We start from the raw sequence: 10,248 nt of genomic DNA on the forward strand, positions 1-10,248 counted from the left end.
TTTAGTTTCGATCTAAATAAAATTTGAGCTCTCAGCACGATTCAACAATTTTAAGCATTATTGGCCTCTAGATATATAATAAAGTTTAATATATTTTTTTTTTAAAATCCAACAAAATTGATTTTTTTTTTTGCTTGAAATATTATATTTCATAGTTCATTGAAGCGGTTGGTGAAACTGGTTGTTTGCATTCGCACATTCCTCAAACCATGTGACCTGACGACAACATTTTGCTAGTGGGAAGTCCGTCTCCATATTTGGCCAAGATTTCTGGATCGGCGCCACACGAGCCGCCGCGTGCTCCTTTCTTTCTCTTGCGAAAATCTTCCTCATTGCCTTATTGGTCGGAACAAATGCTATATTAAGTGATTCAATTAGTCCTGGGAAGCAAATAATTTCAGAGGCGAACCTGAGACGTTTCCAGTCGTTAATTATTTAGTTTCCTCCGCACACGTGTGCAGGAATGAGGAGAAAAAAATTCAAGCAACTTTATACGCATATCTATTTTTATCTTGGAATATCAACTGGCGGGCGGGGATTGGAAATGCAGGCAAGAGTGAGAAAAAGAGAGACACATGAGAGCTCCTTCCACCTCGGAAAGCGTTATCTCTCGCGTGGAATGGTGGGAAGCGCGGCCGTTCCTTTTATTTTTAATAAAACAGCCCACGTGTGCGTTCCCAATTTCCACTCAAATGCGCGGCTCAAACGAGCCTCTCCTTCACAGAACATCGCGTTTAATGGCGATTTTATTATTTGGCTTCTGCAGCCTTGCGCCTATATTGCCACTTCCTGGATTATTAAATTGAAAGTAAAAAAGGGAAATAATATATACAATGTTTTTGGTGGGAAAAGTGCAGAGCCTTGATTAAATTTTTTTTATGGAACTTGCGGATCTTTTAAATTTGTACTAATAATTCGCAAAATTCAAAAGTCCCTCTTGTGAAAATGCAAATTCAATAATAAAAAAGGCAAATTTATCCAGGAATTACTTTATTTAAATTAATTACATTATTTAATTCCATCTTGAATTAATATCCGATAAATTAAATTAATAAAATGTTTTTTTTAATTCAACCTAAAAGTACAATTTTTGTAAATCAATGTTCAACTGTTGCAAATTACTTTGGCCAACTTCCTATTCCGTCTTTGTTTTGTTGTTATGTAATTTTATTGAATATTGAATTTCAATTCAACTTGAGCAAAGACTGAACAAGCAAACAATAAAATCAATGCAAGACTAAAGTTTAGTATTTGGGATTATTTTTGTGTTCCACAGAACCATCAACACCCAAAATTTTCAGCAATTTCGCACGACATTTTCGTTACGATTTGCGTGCAATGCGCAAATAAAAAAACCAGACGATAACGAAAACAAAACGGTAAAAGACCGAGTCGTGACGTCTCATGTTCCATTAAATGATAAATAGCAAATTATATACTGGTTTTCCTTCGTCCCATGTACCGACTGTATTATTGAATTGCCCGGTTTGCTGATGGCGCCGAATGGTTATCGTCCGCGCGCAATTAGTGAAAAATCTCCGCCTCTGGCTTGGCTGGTGCGCGGAGAGATCAAAACTGCGCGTCAGAGCAAATTTAATTTAAGAGCAAAAAAAATCGTTTGTGTTGCTTTCGTTCAGAATTTCGAGGCGCAATTACTTTACATTGTCGTGCACTTTTCTTCTGCTTCCTTTGGGTTGGTGCGAGGCGGAGTGAAAAGAAAGATGGGAAACACGAAGGGCAACCGAGATAAAAAGAGGAAAAACCAAAGAGAGCCGCGAGACGAAATACTGCGCAGTTTATGCTCCAAGGTGCCAATTCACACCTGCGTCAACTCAATTACAGTTACATCTGCAAGTTTTTGTTTGCTTTTCCATTGAATAATAAGTGCAGATTTAATAAGTGTTTTGTCCAAAATAAAATATTATGGAAATTTCAGTGCAGTTAAACTAATTTTAATTTAACACCTGCAACTATTTTTAATTTAATTCAACACCTGCATCAAGAAATTATTCCACAAATAATAAAAATGCCAAATAATACGAAAAAGATTTACATTATTTATTTGAAAAAATGTAAAATATATTTTTGCATCTCAATAATGAGTCCAATTTATTTTCCATCGCCAGTTGAAATTACAAAAAAATTCAAATATAATTAAATACTAAATCATTTCTTTCGTAACCTATTTTTCTTTCTCTTTTTTTAAATTTCCCTCTCAATTGTTTTCTTGATTTGTAAAGAATTAACAAAAATAATGATGATACTAAAATTGTTCCCGAGAAAATTAGCAATTATATACAATAACTAACTTTTAATTAATTTTTTCCACAATAAATTCCTCGCATTCAAATGTGTCAAAGTGGTGAAAAAGTATGAAGTTCACATCGAGTGCATCACGCATCGTAAAAATAAAACCGCTGAGCTCGCGGAGAGATATTGCATGCAGGTCATTGTCTCGCATGCACTGCTGGGCAAACACAGATATTATTTCAACAAATAAATAAACAACGAGGGAGGGAGGAGCGTGAGATGCACTTTAAACCGCGCGTCGCCGCCGAGAGAGCGTTGCCGCAACGTCTTTAACCCTTTCGTCAGCACCTAAGTGATAAAATTTAATGGCTCGTGCGCGGTATGCAATAATGTAACGACCGAGAGCCGTTTAATTGGACCACTGATTATGCATACAGAGAGTCCGATGATCATTCGTTAATGGTTAGAATCTATCCTCTCTTCTAATGCACTTCACCTAATTCAAAGTGATTTAGATTAAAGTAGGATGAAGCATTTTAATATAAGTTTTTATCTTAATTGCTTCCATTGGGGCGTGAAAAGGAAAACTTTGCATAGGAGTTATTTATTATTCGGACCCAGAATTTTTTTTTAAATAAAAAATCTTGAAAAACAAAAATACATATAAAGGTAGGAACTTGGTCAATTGTAATTAATTTTGCAAAAATCTGATAATTATTTAACAAAATAATCATATGAGTGTTCAATGTGATTACAAGTTTATCAAGAAATAAAAGTTGATTTATTATATTATTAATAAAATTGTCTTCTTTTCCTGAGTAAAATTTTACTTTCATGATAATTTATTTAATAATATTAATAATGAGGCTTTGTGAATTTGCAGTCAATGTACATGTTCGTGTATCAGACTCACTTTCAACATCATTATTATTGTTGCACGCACAATGCACAAAAGCCCACGCTGCATCCTGCAGACCAACCCATTGACAAATGTGCGCCGACTTCATTCAGCTCTTCACCATTGACCACTTTATATAAACACGAATCATTATTTGCAACGAGTTTTTGAATTTAAAACAGAAAAATGAGAGGAAACGAGAGGCTTGTTGTTTTTATGTACACGGCCACGTGGGCATGTGAAAAACGACGACATGCTCATAACGCAGGCGTGAAATAATGCGGATAAGTTGTAATTTAACGTTCATTGTCGGCCATTAAAAAAAAGGCGCACACGCCCCTTGGAAAGCGAAAACAATAAACTGTGAATTGCGGCATATAAGAGGTCGCGACGGAATTTTATGCCGGAGCGCACGTCACTTTTAATTGCTGTTTGCACTGCAGGCGTGATTGAAATAAAAACAGTTTTGTGAAAAACAAAGGGGCGGCTTATTTCCGATTAATCAAGGAGAAAGGCAATCAGAGTGGTTGTTTTCAACTCGAATGTGTTATTTTGCAAAGTTCTGCAAAAGGTTTTTTATTTTCCCAACAATAACCTTTAAAGTTTAAGGACAAAATGGCCAAAAGAACTTTCAAATTTTTTTAATAGCTCTATTTGTTTTGTTTTTCTCCTTGATGACTGGCACGTTTGGATTGCGATCCAAAGTCAAGGCTAGACGATTTTTATGCCTCCAGATGCGCCAAGCAGGAAATTATTGCAGAATTGGCGATAAAAATAGATCTAGTCAGAATCAAGGAAGAGACTGATCTATCTATGAGTGAGCCAAGCTGTAAACAAACAGTTTGTGCCAATTCAGCGTTTCTTCCCCGGCGGCAAAAGTCGCCAACTCGGCGTGGCGAAAATAGAACTCTTTTGTTTGCATTAAATGTACCTGCTTCTGTCGCTGGAGAAGAAAATAAATGGCGAGGCAAAAAAAAATGCTCGACCGCGCCGTCGTTTCTGCGAAGAGCTGCGTATTTATCTCTGAGCTACGAGTTCTTTCTGCTCGTCTATTGTGTGTGTGTGTTTTGTTTTACTCTCTCTGACTCAATGTTAATAACTGTCCGTTGCGTAAGCGTGTTTCATTCACAAGAAAAGAATGGCGCGTCGCGGTTGACGCGCGGAACAAACAAAACAAATGTTTTTTCTTCTTGTATTGCGCCTTCTTATATGACTTTCCCTGGACGCTGTTAAAGCACTTATGGTAAGCAAACGTTTCGTAGAAAAATTCGGTTTTGTGTAACCTTCTTTTTATGTAATATCAGAAGAAATTGCAAAAAATAAATGAATAAAATTAAATAATAAAAAAAATTATTCCCAATAACTATACTTCACTTTTTAACTCCTTTCATAGAGGACTAAAAGATTGGAAAAAAAATTTCAACGCCAAAAATAGTCATTTATCCATTCTGAACTTGATCAAATCCAGCTTTTTGTTTGTTTGTCATGCTTTGTTTAATGACTAGATTTGCAGTTCACGGAATCCACTTTCTATTTTGTAAAAATAAAAATTGTCATCATACAAATTTAAATAGTGACTGTGAAAATGACATCGGATTTTACCATTTTAGTAATTCCGTAGAAATGAATTAATATAGTTTGTCGGAAGCTGTGCACATGAAAAATAAATAATTTAATAATTATATTACCCTATTTTGCTACAACGTTATACACATGATGTGTATAATCATTTTTTTCTATTAATGTATTATTTTTTTAATTAATCATAATGATATTAAAGGGAATTTGAATTCTTGCAAAGAAAGGTGGACCTGTTGATCATGGCTTGTTTATTTGCTCCTCGGAGGTGAGCGGCAGATTGAATCGGTCGTAAAATCACAGTTGATGGCAACACAGGAGCACTCTTGATGTCACAAAAAATCAGAAAGCGCCACTCGGCGGGGGGATGCAACGCAGGAAGCAACAGCTTTTCAATTGCACCACCGACGGCAAGTAGAGAATATAAAAAAAAAATCGAGCTCAGCCTTTTGTGAGCGCCACACCTGCTTTTTAATGGGAGGCCTGTCGAAATTCAACAACTTACCCTCTGCGCAGTAGTCGCGACATAAAGCAGGCAGGTTCGCTGCGAATTGGCACGAAATTCCAGACAAAATGAAACGCGTAATAAATCTCGCGCTTTTCTTTCGCTCAAAAATTGTAAGTGTAATTTACGAGCTCGCACGATTCGCCAAACTTGAGATTTATCACCCGCGGTGCCAATGAAAGAGGAATGCATCTTTCCAACCCCCGCGCCCGCCACGAACCGCGAGCGGCAGTTGCTGCGTTTCTTGGAAGAAAAAAAGAGATTCAGGGGTGGCACACAGAGAGGCCCATTGAAAATTAACAACAACAAGAAAAGCATTCTTCTGGCCTATTTTTCGCTCTCGCCCCCTCTTCTTTCCCTTCCTTCCAGGTAGAAAAAAGTTTCCTTTTGCTGTGAAATTGTTGCACGCTTTTAAAAACTAGGCGATCACCCTACTTGTTAAAAATTTCAAATTTGGAGCTAACAAACATTTACTTATTAAATTGGAAAATGGTAAAACTTAAAATAAATTTAACAGATTTACTAAAAACACATTATTTTGGTTGGATTAAATAATAATATTAATAATAATAAAATAGAATAAATAAAATCCACATTTTAAAGTGAGAAGTAGAGATGAAGAAAAAACTCCTTTTGTGACTTTCGTTCTGGTGACAATTTGATCAAAATTTACCACCTTTCTTTCTTCCTCTCTTTTATCCCAAGCCCATGATGATGCTGCACCCACTCTGATGGTGCAGCTTCGCTCTGCAGCCGCCCGAAATCCCCCCACGTTGCATTGTATCCCTAAAAATGTGGCAGACGCGTCGTGCTCGAAGGGGAGGTGGCGCGGCGGCGATTTTGGCGCACATTTCCTTCTTCTTTCTCCCGGCGGCCATAAATCCTTCCTGCTCTTTCTTTCTCTCTCTGGCCCGCCAAATAATCTCGTTTATTTATTTTCCTCTTTCTTTCTTTCTCTTCCCTCGGCTTGTTGCTCTTGTTGTGGCCATTTCTCGCGCTCCGCCGAGCGCATCCCCGCGCGAGATGGCTTTTCTGGCGCGACCGCCAACCCCCAAAAGAATCCATCGATCTGATTAATTAATTGGGCGGCCCGGCTCGAATCTTCGCGAACAAAGGAGCCGCGCGATCAGTCCATTAAAATATATTTGCAAATTAGCGGCTTGTGGAGGCGAGCCAAAATTTTTGAAGGGCAAAAGTCATTTAAAGCAGGCGACTTACTTAAGTTTGCGAGATTTGTCTTGGCGCAACTTTTTGTCAGACTTTTTAATTAAGTATGTACTTGTGGCCAGAAACTATAATTAAATAACACACTTTCTTTACTAGAGGTTTCCGTCTAAATTTAAATAATATTTTACTTGCCCTGTTTAAATATAAATTCCACTTCTCCTTCATAGATTTTTTTAGAGTCATTTATTGTTTAGTTGAAAAAAAAATAAAAACAACTATAAAAATAAGCCCCAACGAGAAATAGCAAATTTAAATTCAAACATCTTCAGGTTTTCCAAATAACTGGTTGATCCGAAGGAACACTATTTCATCGAATTCAAAACTAAATAACTTCAATGGAGTTTCATACTAAAAAAATGAGACATTTTAAAAAAAAATCTCACTACTGAATCACCCCCCTCAAAAAATAATATTAAGAAAACTTAAATTTTCTCTAAAACGGAGTTTTCTGTTTACTTGAGTAAATCATATTTTTACGGTGATGCGTTTGAAAGCCAGATATAGAAATGCACAAAACACACCCCAGCGAATTTCACCCACGTGTGTGCGCGGAACTTTCAAACATTGCCTGATTATTCAAGTCGGTGAGCATGAGATTGTGTCTGTGCACACGTTGATATTATATGCGAGTGAGCCCGCGGCGATCTCCTATCGATTTTCCAGCGGCCTCTGGAGAATTTATTGCACCACGAAATGGAGAAGAAGAGTCGCGGCGCACACGGGAGAAAAAAAAAATAATTCTCTGCTGCAACACAAAGGAGCAGGGCTCGTGTGTGCACCCGAAGTGCACGCGGGAAGCTTCCAGATACAGAGTCGTAAAATGGAACTCGAGGCGCGCACGCACTCGACCCAGAAAGGCAAGTGAGGCCAATTAAGATTTTTCGGCGGCCACTTCCTGAAAATATTCCTCAGGATCGTAATTACTCCAGGGGTAAGAATCTAAATTTTTTTATTGTTCGTCTACGTGCAGCGCAACGTGATGCAATATTCGAACGCCCAGCCTTAAACAATCGAGCACAAGGTTGCAGGAAGCAGAGATACGTGTTTAATTTTTGCACATATAACTTCACAAATACCATTTTAAAAATTTTTATAGTTAACTTTTGGAGCCATGTAATTTATACATTATTTTTTTAGTATGGAAGTTATTTAAATAAATTTCAATATAAAATTGATCATATAATTTTGTGGAAGTTAAGAAATCGTTGTAAAAATAGTTTTCATTCAAAAACAAAACGGCTCTACCAGTTTTGGCCACGATCTGTGACGCTATGTCATGAGCAAGAAAATTACAAAAAAATAAGCAAATTCAATAAATTAAATAAATAATTTACAAAATTTGCATTTTTTTTTTCATTACGTTGAATGAAGAAAATTAATTTAAAATATAATAAGAATAAATAAATAAGAATATTATTTATTATGCTTATCTATGAACCTTATTTAGAGTTCTTTATAGATTTAATTAATTCTCATTTATTTCCCCTTAAATGCAAGAGAACACAAATTTGAAAGCCCGAGTCTCGCAACGTGAAAATAAAATCTCTAATCGAAGGATACTTTGATTTTTGTTTTCCTTCTGATAAATTAAATTATGCAGCCAGCTTTAAAACTTCTTGGGTTAGGTAATGGTCGCTCGGAATTTGAGATCCGTCTGCGAAAAAAACACCCAGTCTGAAAGCCGAGAATGCGGATGGCGGAAAAATGCAGCGTGTCGCGCAGTGCTCGAAAAAAAAGCAGCAAAAATTATTCCGAGCGGTGCACCGAGACGTCAGCAAGTTTGCTACGGCTTCGCACACGGGGAACGTGCCAGTGAAAACAACAAAGGCGTGCATAACCAACTCTGAATTGCGTACTTGCAAATATAAACTACTTTTGCCATTCAATCGCACTGCGCTGTCTGGTATTGTGATGCCGATTTCTATAGCAAGTGGCGGCGGCGTCGTTTTGATTAGATCAGCCAACTTTGTTGTGCAAGGCCGGAATTTTTACGATCTGCTGACTGATAATAAAATTGTAATCGTAAAAACTGCCGATAAAAACTTTCGATTTGATAATTTCTGGAGCAAAAAACAATCAAAACAACTTTTGGCACGTTTTTTCATGCGTTTTTCAATTCACTAAGTTTGTCAAATCATCGTGTTTTTTATTAATATTTTATTGATTTTTGCCCCTTGCAATTTTTTTTAAACAAAAATTTCAAATTTGTCCAGTGTGGAGAACATTGCAGTTTTTTTACCCAAAAAATAAAACACCGAGAGAATTAAATTTGATTTTGGTAGAATTTCACTATCGAGGGATGATTCATCGGGATTTGAATATTTTTATAATCGGCTTTGTGACATGTTCATTTTTTTTTAAATTTATCAATAAACAACTCACAAAACCCATCGAGGAAAAGCCGATTTTAAATTTTAGTCACCAATTAAATTTGAATTTAAACTCGCCAAAATCACACCAACTTTAATGAATGAAAAATCACTCATTAGGCGGCTAATTTTTTTCCGCTTTGTTGTTCGGCGTGATTTTTTTTCAAGCTAATTTGCGAGTGAGTGAACTTGATTGTTGGTGGCTGTGAATTGAGCAGCTTGGCGGTTTACTCGGGACAGGAGTTGGTGTTTGAAATGCGCAAAAAACCAGTCGGGCCAGCACGACGAACGAACGAAGCACGTGACCCGCGGCTCGGATGGCTCTCGCGTACAATCGGACGCACGGAATAACAACAAGCAACGCAAATAAAACACTCGGAATTCCTCACTGAAAAGCACAAGAGAAAGAAGTAAACATACTCTCTCGCATTCTTTCCAAATTTCTCACACAAAATATTTTCGGACAGGCTTAATTCGGGAAAATGATTCACAAAATTAAGTCCTCTAGAATAATTATTTTTAATTCAATAAATATTGTTCAAACTAATTAGTTTCATTAGCAACGTAAATCATCTTGAAATTGCAAAAAAAAAAACAATTTCTCAATAGAAAATAAATATAAAAAAATTGTTCAATTTTATTTTTCATTCGGTAAAAATGATTACCTATTACCCTTTATTTATTGATGAGAGTTTTCGGGCTAATTTTTTTACTAATTGTAAGCGAATCCTGCCAATCGAGGGAGATTTTGCACCCACATTGAAACCTGATCTCCTCGTCCTGTGCAAGTTCCAAGTTCGCTTTAATACACCACTATAAACCGTAAAGTACTTAAAATTACATAATTTTGATTTAGCAAAAAATTGAAAATTTTCAAATTTCCAATAGAATTTGACCATGCATTGGTCATAAAACCAAATTTTCTCTAATCTCTAACTTTCAACTTTCGGTGTTTTTTTAAGTGGTTTCAGGCGCCAAAACACTCTGACGTTTGACTTTTTCAAAATCATTTCACTCAGAGCAATAAAAATACAGGTTTGAGGGCTGAAAAATGGGCAAAAGTCGAAAAGTGGAGTGTCAAGGGTGGCAACCCTCGTGGGTTTGTTGTTGTTTTCTTACCTGACGTTGCTCTCAGCACCAGCTTTAGGCTCCACCCGCACTCGAATTCGAATCCGGGCCCGAGAAAAGTGGTCGCAGAGCGCAAATCATGGTCAATCAAGGGTCACGCACTGAATGTCAGAGGTCGCAGGGTGGTTTTTCGGAACTGTGGAATCCGCCCCGTTTTCCAAAAGCACGCTGCGCACTGAGCAGAACGAACTCGCAACACTGCACTGACTCGCAAGCTGCTCGAACCAAAACCAAACTGGCGCACAAAAACATTCCCACCCGTGTGCGTCGTAGTAGCTGATCATGAACGAATG

General features: G+C 37.1%; 1 protein-coding gene across 2 annotated transcripts in view; it reads right to left on the minus strand.

Annotated features, from left to right (window-relative positions):
• The window catches only part of LOC132202741 (receptor-type guanylate cyclase gcy-19-like), a 92,890-nt gene that overhangs the window by 28,368 nt on the left and 54,274 nt on the right, over nucleotides 1–10,248 (minus strand). The window contains exon 1 of one of the 2 annotated variants that reach the window (XM_059629885.1): nucleotides 9,947–10,224. The exons of the other annotated variant lie outside the window; for it this stretch is intronic. The gene's annotated coding sequence lies outside the window, so the exon portion shown is untranslated. Of the gene's footprint in view, nucleotides 1–9,946; nucleotides 10,225–10,248 lie in introns of those variants that run through there. 2 annotated transcript variants of the gene reach the window in all.

The sequence above is a fragment of the Neocloeon triangulifer genome, unplaced genomic scaffold, assembly GCF_031216515.1.
Source record: "Neocloeon triangulifer isolate White Clay Creek 2 clone unplaced genomic scaffold, ASM3121651v1 ptg000015l, whole genome shotgun sequence".
Classification (NCBI taxonomy): Eukaryota; Metazoa; Arthropoda; class Insecta; order Ephemeroptera; family Baetidae; genus Neocloeon; species Neocloeon triangulifer.